The sequence below is a fragment of the Drosophila rhopaloa genome, unplaced genomic scaffold (assembly GCF_018152115.1).
Source record: "Drosophila rhopaloa isolate 14029-0021.01 unplaced genomic scaffold, ASM1815211v1 contig_2, whole genome shotgun sequence".
NCBI classification, from domain to species: Eukaryota; Metazoa; Arthropoda; class Insecta; order Diptera; family Drosophilidae; genus Drosophila; species Drosophila rhopaloa.
The window spans coordinates 17,909,781-17,925,724 of record NW_025335083.1 but is presented as its reverse complement, the minus strand read 5'-3'; the positions used below and the strand labels follow the sequence as shown (position 1 = coordinate 17,925,724).

Here is a 15,944-nt window from a genome sequence, read left to right as displayed (position 1 = left end):
AGTGCATTTGCATTTTGCATTTGGCGCGTTGCAAGCTGCAAATGTTTTTGACACTTGACAGCCAACGCACTGACAGCCATAAAAATGTACGATAAACTTGCAGTACATGGCCAGCACAGTGGCAGAAACTACTAAGGAAAATGATGGGGAAAAATTGCAATAATCACTTAATAATAGCGCCAAAGCAATATTGTTCAAAGAAGAGCATATCAATAAAAAAGAAATTATACAAACAACAATATTCAGTTCAGTTAATTTGGTTTTAAACAGAATTGGAGATTCCAAAATCAAAGTTGACTTTACAGCCATCTTTATTTGGTAGAACAAAATATGGAATTACATTTCCAGCAATACTTTTTAAAACATGTGCACTATTCCAATTTAAAAATTCCTGTTACAAGTTGCAACCTCAAAACCAATTTATCCGGATAGACCAAATCATCTGGTAATTATTATCAGCGGGATGTGTTTGTTGTGGTTTTGGCCGGCTCGCAGATCGACTACACTGACTCCCGCGTAAAAATAGAAATCCAAATAAATCTTCCCCACTCTTTGAGGACGCCGTCTTCCTCTGGTGGAGAATACATCTGTACTCTTTATGCCGCGTCATCGTCGGCAAGAAGTTGTTTACAAATGAATTTAATTGATCAATCAAAGCGAGTGAAGATCAAAAAAGAAAAAAAATTGAGAAAGAAATAAGATCAAAGCAATGCGGAGCCCAAAACAGACAAATGCCATACAAGCAGCGACAAGCCGAACATGCAGCAATCAGCCAGCAAGGGGCAACACCACATTAGACATGTTCTCCGCTCTTTCAGTCACTCATTCAGTCAGTCATTCAGTCACTCAGTCACTCAGTCATCCAGTCATTCAGTCAGCCATTCCGATCGCTCCATGTCCATTTGGCCCCACTTCAACTTGAAGATTCATTGCATCGCACTGCATCCAGTGTTGTTCGCTGGCGTTGTTTTGATTGGTATCACTCAATGAACTTTGATTGTTGTAAATGTAATTAATCAATAACACAAACATTTACACAACAGCCAGCGAGGGGGGAAAGCGGGGGCCAGGGGGCACCATCAGCATCTTAATCAACTGCAATTGTGTTGGGAATCGATTGGAGATTGTTGTGACATTGGGTCTGGTATTACCAAGTGTGGACTTGGTCAATGTTTGATAAGTTGCGATGGAAGATAAATGGGAAATGTGTTTTGTATAGGGAGAAATCGATTGAACGATGATTGGAGTTGCATAGATTGAAAATCAAGTTATCATTAAGTTGATACTCTGCATGAAAATATGGACTCGAAATTTTCAATCCAAAACTAAATATTCCAGGCCATATTTCTAGATAAAAGCACCGATATATAATTATATCTATAGATTATTTTAATGTTTTGACATTCGATATACAAACCAACTGCTGACATATTATAAAAACCTTTAAGCTGAAATGCGAAGTTATAAAAACTTAAAATATCTTAATCCCATCCAATAAGCAGTTTGTATATATATATCAGAGAAAATATCCCCTCTACGCATTTATTCATCGTTTAAATTTCAGCCAATTGAAGTTAATTATTCAGTCACCGGTTTTAGGACTAATTACACATGCAATGCCCGGCCGGCCATTCAATGGAACCAACTCTCTCCTTAACCGTCATTACATAAATTAAATGCCAAATCGTATGCATAATTTTAATAAATATTATAAGTCCCAACCTCCGCTGGCAGCAACAAAAGTAACTGCAACTAAACATCCGGTAGAGGTCATAGTGGAGCGGGCAGCCAAAATCTCATAAATTACCCAACCGAAACGAACAGAACCGAACCGATCCCAGCTGAATTGAGCTGAAAAATGGTTTACAAAATATTTTTGTGCTTTTTGCGATAAGGCCGGGGGTGGCAGTGGGTGTTAAATCTGCTATACAACAATAATAGCTGAAAAATTTGTAAATATTTCATAAATGGGACATAAATTAACACAACTAATGCCATAAACTACAGCGGCGGCAGCAACAATAACCAATGTTGCCATGATTTGTTGCACGATAATTGCAGCCAGTTGCAGTAGCTGTGGCAGTGTCAGTCCCGACAAACTTACGAACACGAAAAATAGTCGCAAAAGTTGACATTTTCGCTCGCTTTATCTAAATGCACTAAATAAACCGCACACACACACACATACGCACACACAGATACCGGAGCACATGTGCATAATGTCATTTGTTCACAATTTATCGGTGGCACAACAAAATGTGAAAACCAAATAGCAAAAAAATAAAGCAACAACACAAGCGGCAGCATAAATATTTTAATATGATTTACAAGCGGATGCAGTCAGAGCTTAGACTCGAATTTCGAGTTTGGTTCTGGCTTAGCATTTTTTTATTTACCCCTATCTATTAGACACACATAGCCACTGCTGTGTATATATATTTTATAAATGGGCTTTCCGCAAAAACAGGATGTTTTTGATAGCGCAGAGTTTGTCCACAAGCCAATGCAGTTGTCCGACATGAAATATGGATTAGCCGAAAATTATGCATAAATTATGATATGCCGGCTTTTAGGATAACATTAGGGCATTAGTATTTGTTTTAATATTTATGTTTCCGATATGTAAATTTATCACTTAAAAGAGCTTAGTGTTTTATACAAATTTTGAATTCATGTTCAGGAAGAGCTCAAGAAAATAAATACATTTTATTAATTTAAAACCACTTTACTTAATCATAAATTTATACTGTGGAAAGCCAAAAAGTTATTGTTTAGTTAATTGAACCAATAGGAGAACTTTTCTTGCATTCTTGCGATTGATAAATATTCAAATAAAGAAGGTAGAACTGCAGAAGGGTGGGAGGAATGTTGCCTTTCGGTGGGGGCTACATGAGTCAGGTTAAGTGATAAGAAAATTACTGGTTACACTTATTAGACAGCAACATGTCAGAGATAGCGGGCGGCCAGGGAGAAACCCCGGCAAACAAAGGGCGTGCCCCGAACGACTTCCTCATCAAGCACACCAACACCCCTCAGAAAGGCATCCACGTTCCACGTTCGGTGCGGTGCGGTTCGTTGGCAAATCTGAAAGTGTAATAAATTTTAAACAATGCGGAAAATTTACGGTGATTTTCGCTGACATGCCCACTTCTGAGCTTTTCGGGCAGAGGCAGCAGCAAATGAGGCGAGGGTATAGGGCCCAGGCCAAGTGTTGGTAGCATGTCTCGAAAGTCGAGTCGCGTCGAGTTGCTGGCGGTATATCAAAGAGCTTTTGTTAACCGCCCCCTCGAGTGGAGTGGAGGATAAATGTGTAGACGGAGACGTCGTCACAAACTGTTGAAAGCGCAAAGTGAAAGATATATGACTTCAAGTAGGTGTAATCACACTCACACTGCCAAACCGCCACACACACTTGGATGGGTGAAAAATCCTAAATGACAGGCACACACGCTTTGGGGAATATCTTAAGCCTTTCCGAAAAATGGTTATATATTTTAAGTAAATATTATTTAAAGGAAATTTATATTTCATAACAAAAACCAAAAGAAAACAATTGCGTTGTATTTATACCTAAGAATGTTCTTTGTTAGCTTATTTATATTATTCAGAGATTATTCAATAAAATATAACAAATGAATATATATAATTATGTTTATATATTTATTAAAAGAGCATAAGAAGTTAATATTTTAGTCATATTCATTTTTCTTTTCTTCAGTTCAATTTATTGATTACAATTTAAGTGCATACGTTAAATTCCGTGACTTTAATCTTCTGAAAAATTAACCATACCTTTATTTAGAGTATGAAAATTGCACTAAGTGTTTTTTTTCTAAAGAGGAAACTCGTTGACTGCTTCACGCTGAGAAATTACTTGGCCCATGGGCTTTCGTTGTCTCTCGGCGAGAATTCCTCCACCCAATGCATAAATTCTACAATTTTCTTCGGGCAAAAGCAAAAGGGTTTACCTTCGCTGCTCTTGGCCCGGCTAACTTGGGCTTCCCTTTTCCCAGCCGTTTCTAGGTCTTGCCATTATTATTTTTGGCTCCCCTCCGGTGTCTATGTCTGTGTTTGGCCCTGTGCTAGAGTATGCGTGAAATGCGATTTATTGTTTTCGTTAAAAAGATTTATTATGCTCTATGCATGAACCCGAAACCAGCTTAGCAGTCCCCTGCCCTAACCACTTGCCCAAGGTCTTCGCAGTTCTGCTTGGCTTTATTTGAAAAGTTTGCAAAAATTTTACCCACTCGACGAAGTGGGCAAAGACTAGAAGATAACAAAGGGTTTATTATTTGGTGTCTAGGAAACGTTACATGTACTTAGTTAGCTTTGGTCAAAAGGATTGGCCAGGTAATTGACCACAAACGGAATTGAGATATGCAATGAATGAAGTTTGATTTAATGCAATCTATATCACAAAATATATATGCACAATTAATGGGAAAAATATATTTATATGGTAAAATAAAATCTTTGAATAAATAGCAGGGTTAAATCCTTTTAAAACCAACAATAAGTAAATTGGTGTGGGGAAGTAAACTATTATAATTGCTTGGTTTTTAGCTTTTGAGTGATACAGTTTCAATCAAAGAAACAAAATAAAAATTGTAAATTACTTTTGTTAATAATTAGGCAGTTATAAAGTCAGTGAGCAGTAAAGACTTTGTTAAAACATTGTTCTAAGGACGTAGGGAAAATATGAATAGATGACCGAGCATAGATCAAGGGCGACCACCCATCTTATAATACAACTTTTTCAGAAATGCAGACCCCTTCAAATACGCCAAGTGCCATCGATATCCAGAGCATCAATTACAATTTTCATTCCACCCCCTGGCAGTCACGCCCCCTCGATTGGAAACTGCTGAGCCCCCTGTCCACCGCCTCTGACCCCCAAGAAGATGCCGCACTACTGACTCCAGAATCCCAGGGGTCGGGGGTCTCAGCTGGGATCGAAGTGTGGGGTATGGAGTTCGCAGTCCGCAGTCCGCAGTCCGGAGTCAGCGGGTACAAATTGCAATCGCAAGACATTCGTACACTTGCCACACCGCGCGCTCCATCTGGATGTCCCTTCTTCTCAGCTGGCGCTCAGCCGCACGGACGTCAGAGCATATTATTGTAAATTGAACTCAATTACCAGTGACAGCAGACAAATTGAAGTGGAAATTGAGATCTTCTTTTGGGCGAGGAAGACGGTGATGGCAATGCGAATCGCTGAACGACGAAAAGCTTATAAAAGAATACGAAAAAAAATCAAGAAAACTTCATAAGAAATATTTATTCGAGGGGAAGACTCACCCAAATACAAAGTACTTATAAGCAACCGTAAACAATAAAAATATCATCAACGAATTTCTTATGCCTTATAACAAAAGATTGAAAATAAATTATAAGTATTTATAGGGGAAGTAAATCATTATTAGAGGAAGTTTATATTTTTACTCCAGATTTCATACTTTAATTATAGCTTCACCTTAATTGGTAAGTCTTCTTGGGATTTTGGGAATCAACAAGAAACAGTAAATTAAATTATTCTAAGCCCATTTCTGCTATAATCACGCTACCCCAATATAGAGTACTTAAAGGAAAAAATCAGAAGAAACTAATTCACTTAAAAACACTTTGGTTTTGATGGGCCCCCAGAATGTGGGCCCCTGCCCTTAAATATCCACCCCAGGATTGTGTGTCTGGCGGTCTGTGAAATGTCATTTGTCAAATGCACTTTGTGTCACTGTCTGTCGCAGTTCCCATCATGATTTCTCAGACCCCGTGCTTGATGTCCAAGTGTCACAGACATGCGGGTGAATTTGTCTTGATTTTATAAAAGAGAAATAGGTGGAGGGACAGGGGGTCCGTCCTTTGGCTAATTTATGAGTCAATTAGTCTGACGGCCTGGCCATGCATAAATATTATTATTAAATAGAACTTTTCGCAAGGTACTGGGACTGTACTCGGACATACAAGACTTATTTTGTTAATCGCGCGAGCTGCGTTTATTGTGTCTTTGCTTTATGATCCATTCAATTTGGCACAAACTCACAGCCTCAAAAGCTGTGGCTAAACACAATTGCATGCAACATTGTTGCACTCGTGCACTGGGATAAATTAGTTTTTTAAATTTAGAGTATATTATGATTTAATAAGCTTACAAATACAAACATAGCTGCTACTTTTATAAGAAATAATTAAAGTTGGAAGTGTAATGGTATAATGTCTTTAACATACTTACAATTCTGGCAGCATTTATTTCAGTGCATGGTGCTGTTGCAAGGAATGCTTCGTTGAGAATTAAGTGCCGTGTTGGCTCATATTTTATAGCCGAAACAAACGCTTGCAATGGGGTTAATGTGGGGGGCGCGTGTAGATCATTATAGAAGCCAGCTGAAATTATAAAAATACATATTCAAAAAAAGACATCAAATCAAATTAACATGAAAGAAAACTATGTAAGTAAATGTACAAAATATATGTATGTGTTTAATGAGAATTTATGGCGATAATAAAAACATAAATGGGCAGGAAGTTGTTGACATTTAAGCTAATGAAAGGGTCAGTGGAAAATTGACAGTAAAGTGATGATGAAATGTTAAAAATAATGTATTTTGATTACAGATAGTCCCCAGCATCGATTGTTTTTAAAGATGTATTAACTATTGAAAATAGAAAAACTTCTAAAGCTTTTCCATGTTTACAAAAATGTGCAGCCGATAAAAAATTTATATTAATAACTATGTGTGGTGCACGTGGATGTCATATCCTGCCCCTGTTGCCATTGTACAACGCAGTGGGGACCCATTTTGCTTTCGGTCATATAACTATGACACACCAGCGATGGCAGCGGGCGCAGCAACGTGGGTCCCAAACAAATCGAAGCAATTTACGAAAATGTAGAAAATGTCATTGGGCTGTCAGAATGCATCGTTGTTGTTGACATGTGACCATCCTTATGTGCACCAAAAACACCCCCCACTCCTTCAGCTGAAATATGGTAGAAATTGTTATAAAAATCCACAGCGGCGGCAGCAACAAAATCAACGAGTACATTGCAACGTATAACAAATTGCACAGCAGCAGCAGCAACAACTCTGCTGTTTCTGACAGTGAAAGCATTGTTGGCTGACAGCTCGAAAGGGCTCGAAGAGGGGGTGGATAGATAGTGGCACAGAGCAGACAGGGGCGGGGAGAGGGGGATACCAACGTAACGTAACGCTGCAACGTAACACAAGGGGCAGCCTGGGTGTTGTCTCTGTCATTGCTGTTGGCCGTTAAATTAATGGCCAGTGGAAGTGGCAGCTGAGCAGAGAGAAATGCTACACGAAATGTGTAATATGCACATATGCTGGCTTACAAACACCCCAGAAACGATGACATTTTGGTCGAACATTTACTAGTAAATCGTATTATAAATGTTATTTGAAATATTTCTTGAAAACAGACCTTTTCTTAGAACATAATCCCAAACTCAAGAACATTTTCCTTTTTTAAGTAACAAAATAGTATGCTAAAAATAATTTTTATTTAATTAACATTTTAATTTTATTTGGTTGTCCTGAAAATAAATAGAGCCATTAACTGGTCCACAAAATCAAATCCAATAATGTATACCAACCCAGAGTACCCCCGTTTTCCTTTATTTAAAAATATAACAATAAATATTGAAGTAATAAAAGATCAATTTAAAATTTTGGTTTGATGTGCATTATTCCAAAAAAAAATCGGGAATAAATAACTTACCTAACTTTACAGTAACCGCCATGGTTTCAACTGATATGGATTTTTCGACATCCTTTCGGGACCTGATGTTCTTTTGGGATTCGCAGCTGTTTCGCTGTTGTCTCATTTAAAATGTGAGTAGCTCTCAACATTTAACTGACAATGAGTTGTTGGCTGTTTCGCCGCCGACTGGTTGGACTTCGTGCCGCGTTGCACCGCTGGCAGCCAAGTGACAGATAGCGAGTCCCTGGCAGGCTGGCAGGAAGCGACTGAGACAGGGACCACGAGGACAATGGGGCGGAGAAAGGAGACCCCGGCGGCAGGAAGAGTAAGACGAGTAGCGCGGGGCAATCAGACGACGCCGAAGGAGACCGGGAATGGGAATGAAAAGATTGAGGGGAAGCTTCCCGGCCTCCTTTTGTTGGCCTTTTTTCCTCGCCTTCGCTACGGCTTGATCGTAATTGTGAGTGACAACGGCTTGATGCCTGATTATGATAAATGAATTGTTAAATTGAATTAGGTGTTGCCGCGCTGCTGTCACTCAAAAACCATCGTCATATTTCCCCAATTCCCGAGCCACATCTCTTTTAGTTGTACCCTGTAATCAGCAATATCAAGGTCATATGGAATTCAACCATTTCTTGAAAAAAAATATAAATTTTTTTGTAAAGCCAAACTGATCTTTTTTCAAAGCTATATATTTAAATCATTTTGTGGGGCTAACTAACAAATTTAATTTATTATTCGTATCATTAACACCAACTCAAAAGGTAAAAAGGAATAACAAATTAAAATCCGAAATATTTTACCAGTTTTTCCAAACCTTTTTTGAAAACGCTTTTTACATAAAGATGAATTTAAGAGGTATAAACTAGTCGAAATGTAAATAATTTTAAGTCTTCGTTGGTTGGCCTTCTTTTGGTTTGCTGTTCGCAACTCCTGCCTCCACTTCCCAATGAAATTGCATGAAATTTGATATTTTTCAACGCTTGTCAACGGAGCCAGGGACACAAAGGGTTGGGTTGGGCTTGTCAGATGATGGACATCCTGCCTGGAAGGGTTGTTTGGCAGGAACGGTTGGAAATCTGGCGACAATTGTTGTCTGTCGCGGTGCGGTGTGCTCGGAAAATTAGCTCAGGTTACCTTAATTACGGGCTCTTGATGCCAGCGTATCCTGAGAGGTTTGTTTGTTTGCGTTCATGAATAGTTGAGCTCTGGTTGCTAATAGGCTCTTAGATGGATGTTTGAGTTCACAGAAGTTAATAGACGGCTGTCAGTGGTACTCGTCTTTCACGTTTTGTGTAAGCGATGTATTCTGGGAAGTGAAATTGAATATTTTTGTATTCTTTGAAGTCATTAAACGGTATTAAAAAAGCCCAGAAGCTTGTTTTAAATGGGTTATTACATTTTAGAGTTTTAAATTTTTTAACTAGCACTTTTACCAACTTTTTGCCACCTGTCGTAAGATCAAACTGTAAAAAGGAGATTTGTTGTCTTATTAAATTCATACCCTTTCGATTCGACTACTAAAGCATCTAATCTATGTTTTATTTTTAGAACATCAATTTACCCATTTATAGTTGGTTAATGTTTGTATATTCCGACCAACGAATTTATGAAGCATCGGTGGTTCAGTGGTAGAATGCTCGCCTGCCACGCGGGCGGCCCGGGTTCGATTCCCGGCCGATGCAAATTGATTTTTTAATACATTTTTTACTTCTATTTAATTAAAATGATATCAATTTTTGTTCTTTAGTACTTTGGTCTAATGGCTCCGCAATTACAAAAGTTGTATACCAAAAACTCGTTTTACTCCTTCTATTGTTAATGGCTACATTGCAAATCCGGTTTTTTAACAACCAAGAGGCCTATTGCAGAGATGTTCGCCAACTTTTTCGCTAAAAGGAAAATTTCAGCTTGGAAAATACAGATTTTCCCACGAGCATCGGTGGTTCAGTGGTAGAATGCTCGCCTGCCACGCGGGCGGCCCGGGTTCGATTCCCGGCCGATGCAAACAAATTTTTTGTTAAATTATATTCAAATTTGTATTTTGTAAGTCTGCAAGATACAAGATACAACATCGAAAGAAGAGTCCATAGATATGCTGTGCCGCAGCCAAGTCTATTGTTTAATAATCTTTAATGATAATGGCATTGTCTCCAAAAAAAATTATCTTTCAGGCACGTTGTTACCATAAAAGAATCACCAAAATATATTCTTGTCGCCGTCCAATTTCTCTGGCTAATCAAACAAACACACCTACGCGAATGTCATACATTTTCATGCCGACTGACAGTTGCTGACCAGCACTCGTTTCCCTCATTAGTGTGGCCCATTCAGTCACTCATCACTCACTCGTGCGCCGTGTTTTCGGGAGGGTAATATATCACAGGGCTCACGGTCGAGGAGATGCGTAGAAAAAGGGAAAACCTGAAGCAGAAAAATGAACGTACTTGTTGAAAATCACACCTGGCAGTTCCACTGGCCCCCCGGAAATTTCTGGAGGGGAATACTGGGAGGTGTCACGGCAAAACAGCTATCAGCGACAATGACAACGGTTCCACATTGTTGTCACATGTCATCCGACGCTGAAAAAGATGAAACCACGCGGCGGGGAAACGGGGGGATGAGCGTGAAATACGAGTCCTTCGGCATGTAGCACAAAATGAAATGGGCGAAAAATGATGAATGACAAAATTATACAGCAAATGCGCGTCAGGCTGACATGTGACCACTAATGAGGATCAACTGGAGTCGGGTCGGGAGGATGGGACCCCGATGGGTTCGCATTTCTCGCTTCTTTTTTGTTTTGAACCACTTGAAAGTCAATTTTCGGCATTGAATTTCGGATGGAAGAGCAAACATCCTTTCTGTATTGAGTTTCACTGGCACATCTTTCCGTAATCAGTTCCCATAGCACGAACCATGGAAACTCTGAGTCATATTTATTCAGTTCAATTAAGTTGTGAATTTATAGAGTTTATGCCTATCATCAGGAATTATAAAAAACTACTTTGCAGCGAAAATTCGCTTATCTTAACGATGCACGAGGCGACGAAGACACGTCATGGCCTCAAAAAGTGCACGGTGCCAAAATGGTCAGGAAGTCGGGCCATAAGCAGCCAAAGTCGTTTGCTAAAACGAGCGTATCATGCTGAGGACAAGGACGCCGCAGTGGTGGCAACCAGACTACCATTAAATAATAAAATGCAAAGTCAGCAGGAAATTCGCACTGGGGTAGTTTCGTCCACTGTTCAGCTTAGCACACAGGAAAAACGGCTGAAAAATGCAATTTGGTTGGAGTTTTAAAGTCTTGATGAGGCGACTGGGGTCTGAACGTAATTGAATTTCAAGAGTCTTTCTTGGGGTTGCTCACAAATCAGGAAATCAGTAAGAATAAATTTATAAAAGGGCCATAAAGGGGACTTTTCTAACAGAAGTTATTTAAAATAAAAAAAATATACACCAAAAAAGAAACAAACAATATGTTGTCTTAGTTATTGACATACAAAATAGTATCTTAACCAAATTCAAATATCTTAAAATAAATAATCATTATTTGTCATAGTTACTTCTATAAATAAACAGAGCAACATCGTTGAAATGACCACTTCGCTTTAGGTATCATTGTTGAAAGTGATCCTAAATTTGGTGCGCATAACTTTCCAAACCCATTTCCGATAAACCACTTTATTGATGGGGACGCCCACGCAAGTGGATCACTGGTCGACCGACACCACCCAAGGTAATAAAATGTGCCCCACTGTGCGACAACATTCAGCGGCGCCCGTCATCAAATGTCGCGATCTGCGAGCCACGATCAACACAGAAGGAGCAAAAAAAAAAAGAAAAAATAATAAAATAAAATAAAAAAATGCTGCTGTGCGTCCAAGGCGATGCTGAAAGTGGTGCGGTGTGTTGGCTGTGAGTGCCTAAGTAGTAGTTGTCATTTGAGTGACTTTAATGGTCTGTTGAGACATAATCGCTGCCATTTTAAATGGAATTTTATTGCCACTTCACGAAATTTTTATTGCCGAACCAGCAAGCCAAGCCCGACCGTCCACGCCAAAATAAAAACAAAATACGTATTTAAAAAAAATAATGCAGCATGCTGCGGTGACGATGACGTGGTGCTGGTGTGGAGACTCTGGCGGTGGTGCCGCCGCAATGGCAACGAAATTGTTGCATTTAAAAGCAAATTGATGGCCGCAGAATTAAAGGAGGCCACACCATGGACAGTTGGCGAGTTGAGTTGCTGAAATTCAAGTTCCCCGCGCTCCGATTACGCATTAAGTAAAGGCTAACCAAGACCACCGCACTGAAAAAAAATTACAACCAAGAATTACCATACATGAACTATCTCGAAACCTTGAAAATATTTTTAGAACATTTTAATTTTCCACTGCCACATTTACTTATAAATTGGTCAAATAAAATAAATAAAATAAAATAAATGAACAGAAAATAAATACACTTAAAATTGTGTCTTTTGAGTGGGCTTCCTTATTAAATATTAAAAACATGTTTATAATAAATTAAACATTTTTTAAAAAATTCCATGCCCTTGAATTAACAGAACTAAAATATTAGGATTTATCTTAATTATTGTCAAATAAATGTATTTAGGTGTTAATCAAATAACCTTTAAAATGCTTTCTTTTCATCAATTAGTAGTACTGCAAAATATTAATTTTTAAACGTTTTTCTTTAATTATTTTAAACAGGATGTCGCCTTTTAAACATAATCATCCCATCCGATTGTCGTTTTCAGTGCAACGCGGATCGCGGCAAAGCCTAAACAACGACGTGTTGGTATAATTTTGTAGACTAGTTTATTGGACACATTAAATATGGCCCGATAATTAAGTCATAAATTAGATTGCAGCCGCGACGACGACGTGAACGACATGGACGACATGGACGACATGGACGAGTGTCACCATATCAGGTTACGTGGCATCCACAGCAGGCGGCCTGCCACGGATCGAAGGCAGGGGAATGCGTCTCATTTAAAATTGATGCCTAATCGAATTTCTTTATCGCGTGTGTATGTCTTGTCTCCGGCAACTGAGGACCGAGTCTCCGTCTCCGCATCCCCCCATCCCCGCCTGTCTGGGGCAGAAAATTTATGGATTTGCATATTGCGACACTAAATGTTTTAAGGTCTCTGCCGGCGGAGGCCTTTCCCGGAGGCTTGGCGACGATCGTGTCAGGAAGCTAATGTTTAATGAATTCAATTTCTTTATGCGCTACTTGGACGATTGGAAAATGGCCGGCGGTTTCAGGGGGAAAGCGAAATGAAAAATTTGTATTTGTCTTCTGTCTTTGAATGTTGTAGTGGAAAAGGACCGACTGGCTTTCAGTTGGGTGTTCTGTTGTTAGGAAAATAATAAATTGATACATGATGTAGAAATTAAAAACCTAATGAAGGTGTGTTTTTACAGATGGCCGATGTCTATATTATATAAAATTGGCTACCATGAAATTTATTACATGAATTTACTTTCAGTTTATTCACTTGGTTGCACTCCAAAACAAGAGAGAACGCTATAGTCGGGTGCCCCGACTATCAGATACCCGTTACTCAGCTAAATGGAGTGCGAGGGAGATGGAGATAGAAACTTTGATCACGCATAACTTTTTAACGAATGGTCCGATTTGAAAAATTTCTTCTACATTTCGATAGGTATTGATAAACACAATAAAACTGCATTTTTATTTTTCCGAAATATTTAAATTTTTAAAATCGTATATAAGCGATTGTGGGCGTTAAAGGGGGCGTGGCACCATTTTGAAACAAACTTGCGCTGCGTAGGAACTTCTAAAATCTACATGCAAAATGCCAATCTTCTAGCTTTTATAGTTTCCGAGATCTCAGCGTTCATACGGACAGACAGACAGACAGACAGACAGACAGACAGACGGACAGACGGACATGGCTAAATCGACTCGGCTAGTGATCCTGATCAAGAATATATATACTTTATAGGGTCGGAAACGCTTCCTTCTAGCTGTTACATACTTTTGCACGAATACAATATACCCTTTTACTCTACGAGTAACGGGTATAAAAAGCTAAATTTTTTACAATTTCGACAACCAGCAATTAATACTTTAACAATCGTAAACATTCTAATAAAATATCGAAAAGAAACATTGATTTGCTGTTACAAAATGTAGATTGAATAAATAAAACTTCAGTTTGTTATTGATTGGAAATGAATTGGTTGAAATTGATATTACAGTAAAACTATGTTATTGCAATGAATACACGACATAAACAACTTTTTAATTAAAACAAATTGAACCACAATGGCAATTGAGACGGATTCGAAATTCAATTTGAAAAATGTGTTCGACTTTTATTACAAACGCGTTAATGTTTATTGAGGCTAGATTGCGTTACCAGAAAAAAAGAGGTAAATGTAAGAGAAATCCAATTATCCATTTCACTGATTTGAGCGTCTTTCGTGTAAGTTGCATATCACATGGCAACTTAACATCTGCTGCTTGACCACATGACTCTCGAGAAGGGCAATCGCTATTGGCAGCTTTTCTGTGGTTGTGTCTGCCGGGCAACACATGCCAAAACAAACAAGATCGGAGTAGCAGGACCATCACTTTTAGCCAGGTTGTCAGGTAATGGAGACGTTGGTCAAGCATCTTGTGGAGCGAGTGTGAAAGCCACAACCTTCGGATCCATTCCCCTGCCTCCTTGGCTTGGAAAAATAAAAAGCCAGAGTCACTCGTAATTGAATATCAATTCAGGCCAACGCCCAAATGTTGAGGGGCACGCCATCGAAGGGAGCGGTAGGTAGTCAAGATGAAACGAGGACTGGGTAGGCATGTAAATTCGAAATGCAAACAGCGCATCCTTGCCATTCAATCACTCACTCAGACGACAGCAGCAGCTCCCTTGATGGATGACAATCAATCTCAAGTGTCAGGCAAATATCAGTTTGTTTTCATTGAAGCGCACCACGGAATCGTGCAACGTGGTTGCCTTTGCCTCCTCCTGCCCCTCCTGCCCCATCTGCCCCGCTTCCTTCCACTCCAGTGTGAGTGAGTGACAACAGTCGAAATGAGTGAATGATTGAATGGCTGATGGATCGATGACTCGACTGACTGACTGACTGACTGACGGATAGACGGAGAATTGCTCATCTTCTTCCTGTGGCCAGGATGGCAAAAACTAAATAAGCCTGACCGCAAGTGTAGAGATCGAGAGTAATGGGCACATTCGAAGTGAAGTCCCTTGTTAAGTGTGATTGATACCAAAAAGGTTTTAAAAGAGAAAGGAATATTCAATCCATGTTTATTTTAGAAATTATATATTAAAACTGAATTGAGTTATTCAAAAAATAAACGTTGATAAATTAATAATAATATTATTTTATGAGATTCAATTTTTAAGACATTTAAGACTTTCTCATAATACAAATTATTGTGATTTGATATTTGTATTCATTTGTATCCTGAAAGCCAGACTTAGTAAAAATATTTCAATCTTTTTGATTTAAAACTAGTATTTTCAAATTTTGTTATTTGAAAAACTTATTTTAAATATATTTTTTATAATTATTATATTATAATTATTTGTTAATAGAGCCCCAGTTAAAAAAAACGTTTACATTTTCTTTTCTGATATATGCAATTAAGTGTAAAGATTTCCTATAGCTTTGAACCAGTTCCAACGAAATCGAGAATCAGCTGAGCACAAAGGGTCGTTCATAGTGAAATGCTTCCTCCATCACTTCATTGCAGTCGTCCCATCTCATTGAAATTTGATAAACAAAAGGCGGAGACCGCATCATCATCGTCATGAATGATGATCGTCTTTGCTCCAGCATCACCGGCAACCTCAACCTCAACGGCAGCCGAATGATGCCCGTTGACAAGTCACGCCAAGAGTGTCGAGTTAGCGAACAGCTGCCACCGCTCGACTCGACCAACATACAACCCCCCACCCTGGATCCCAGCCCCCTCCCCCACACCTTCCCCTCCTCGCCGACGCCCCACTCATTCTGCAGTGCCATCACATCCTCCTGTCATTCAGCGCCATTGTCGTTGTCACTTCCATCATTGTCAGCCCTGCCGCTTGATTTTGTCATTGTCATGGCGCGTTTGTTTTGCTTCGAGACGGTAGCATCGCCATAGCCATCGCCAGATCAACATCAATTTATTAGTTTTATTTTCTTCGCGGCATCGGGCATTTATAATCAAGCATTTTT

General features: G+C 39.1%; 2 non-coding genes across 2 annotated transcripts; both read left to right on the top strand.

The window, feature by feature from the left end:
* Nucleotides 1–9,333: 9,333 nt before the first annotated feature.
* Nucleotides 9,334–9,404, top strand: Trnag-gcc. Its single transcript has one exon. It is a non-coding gene; the product is annotated as a tRNA-Gly (tRNA).
* Nucleotides 9,405–9,655: 251 nt separating this feature from the next.
* Nucleotides 9,656–9,726, top strand: Trnag-gcc. Its single transcript has one exon. It is a non-coding gene; the product is annotated as a tRNA-Gly (tRNA).
* The last annotated feature ends 6,218 nt before the right edge of the window (nt 9,727–15,944 follow it).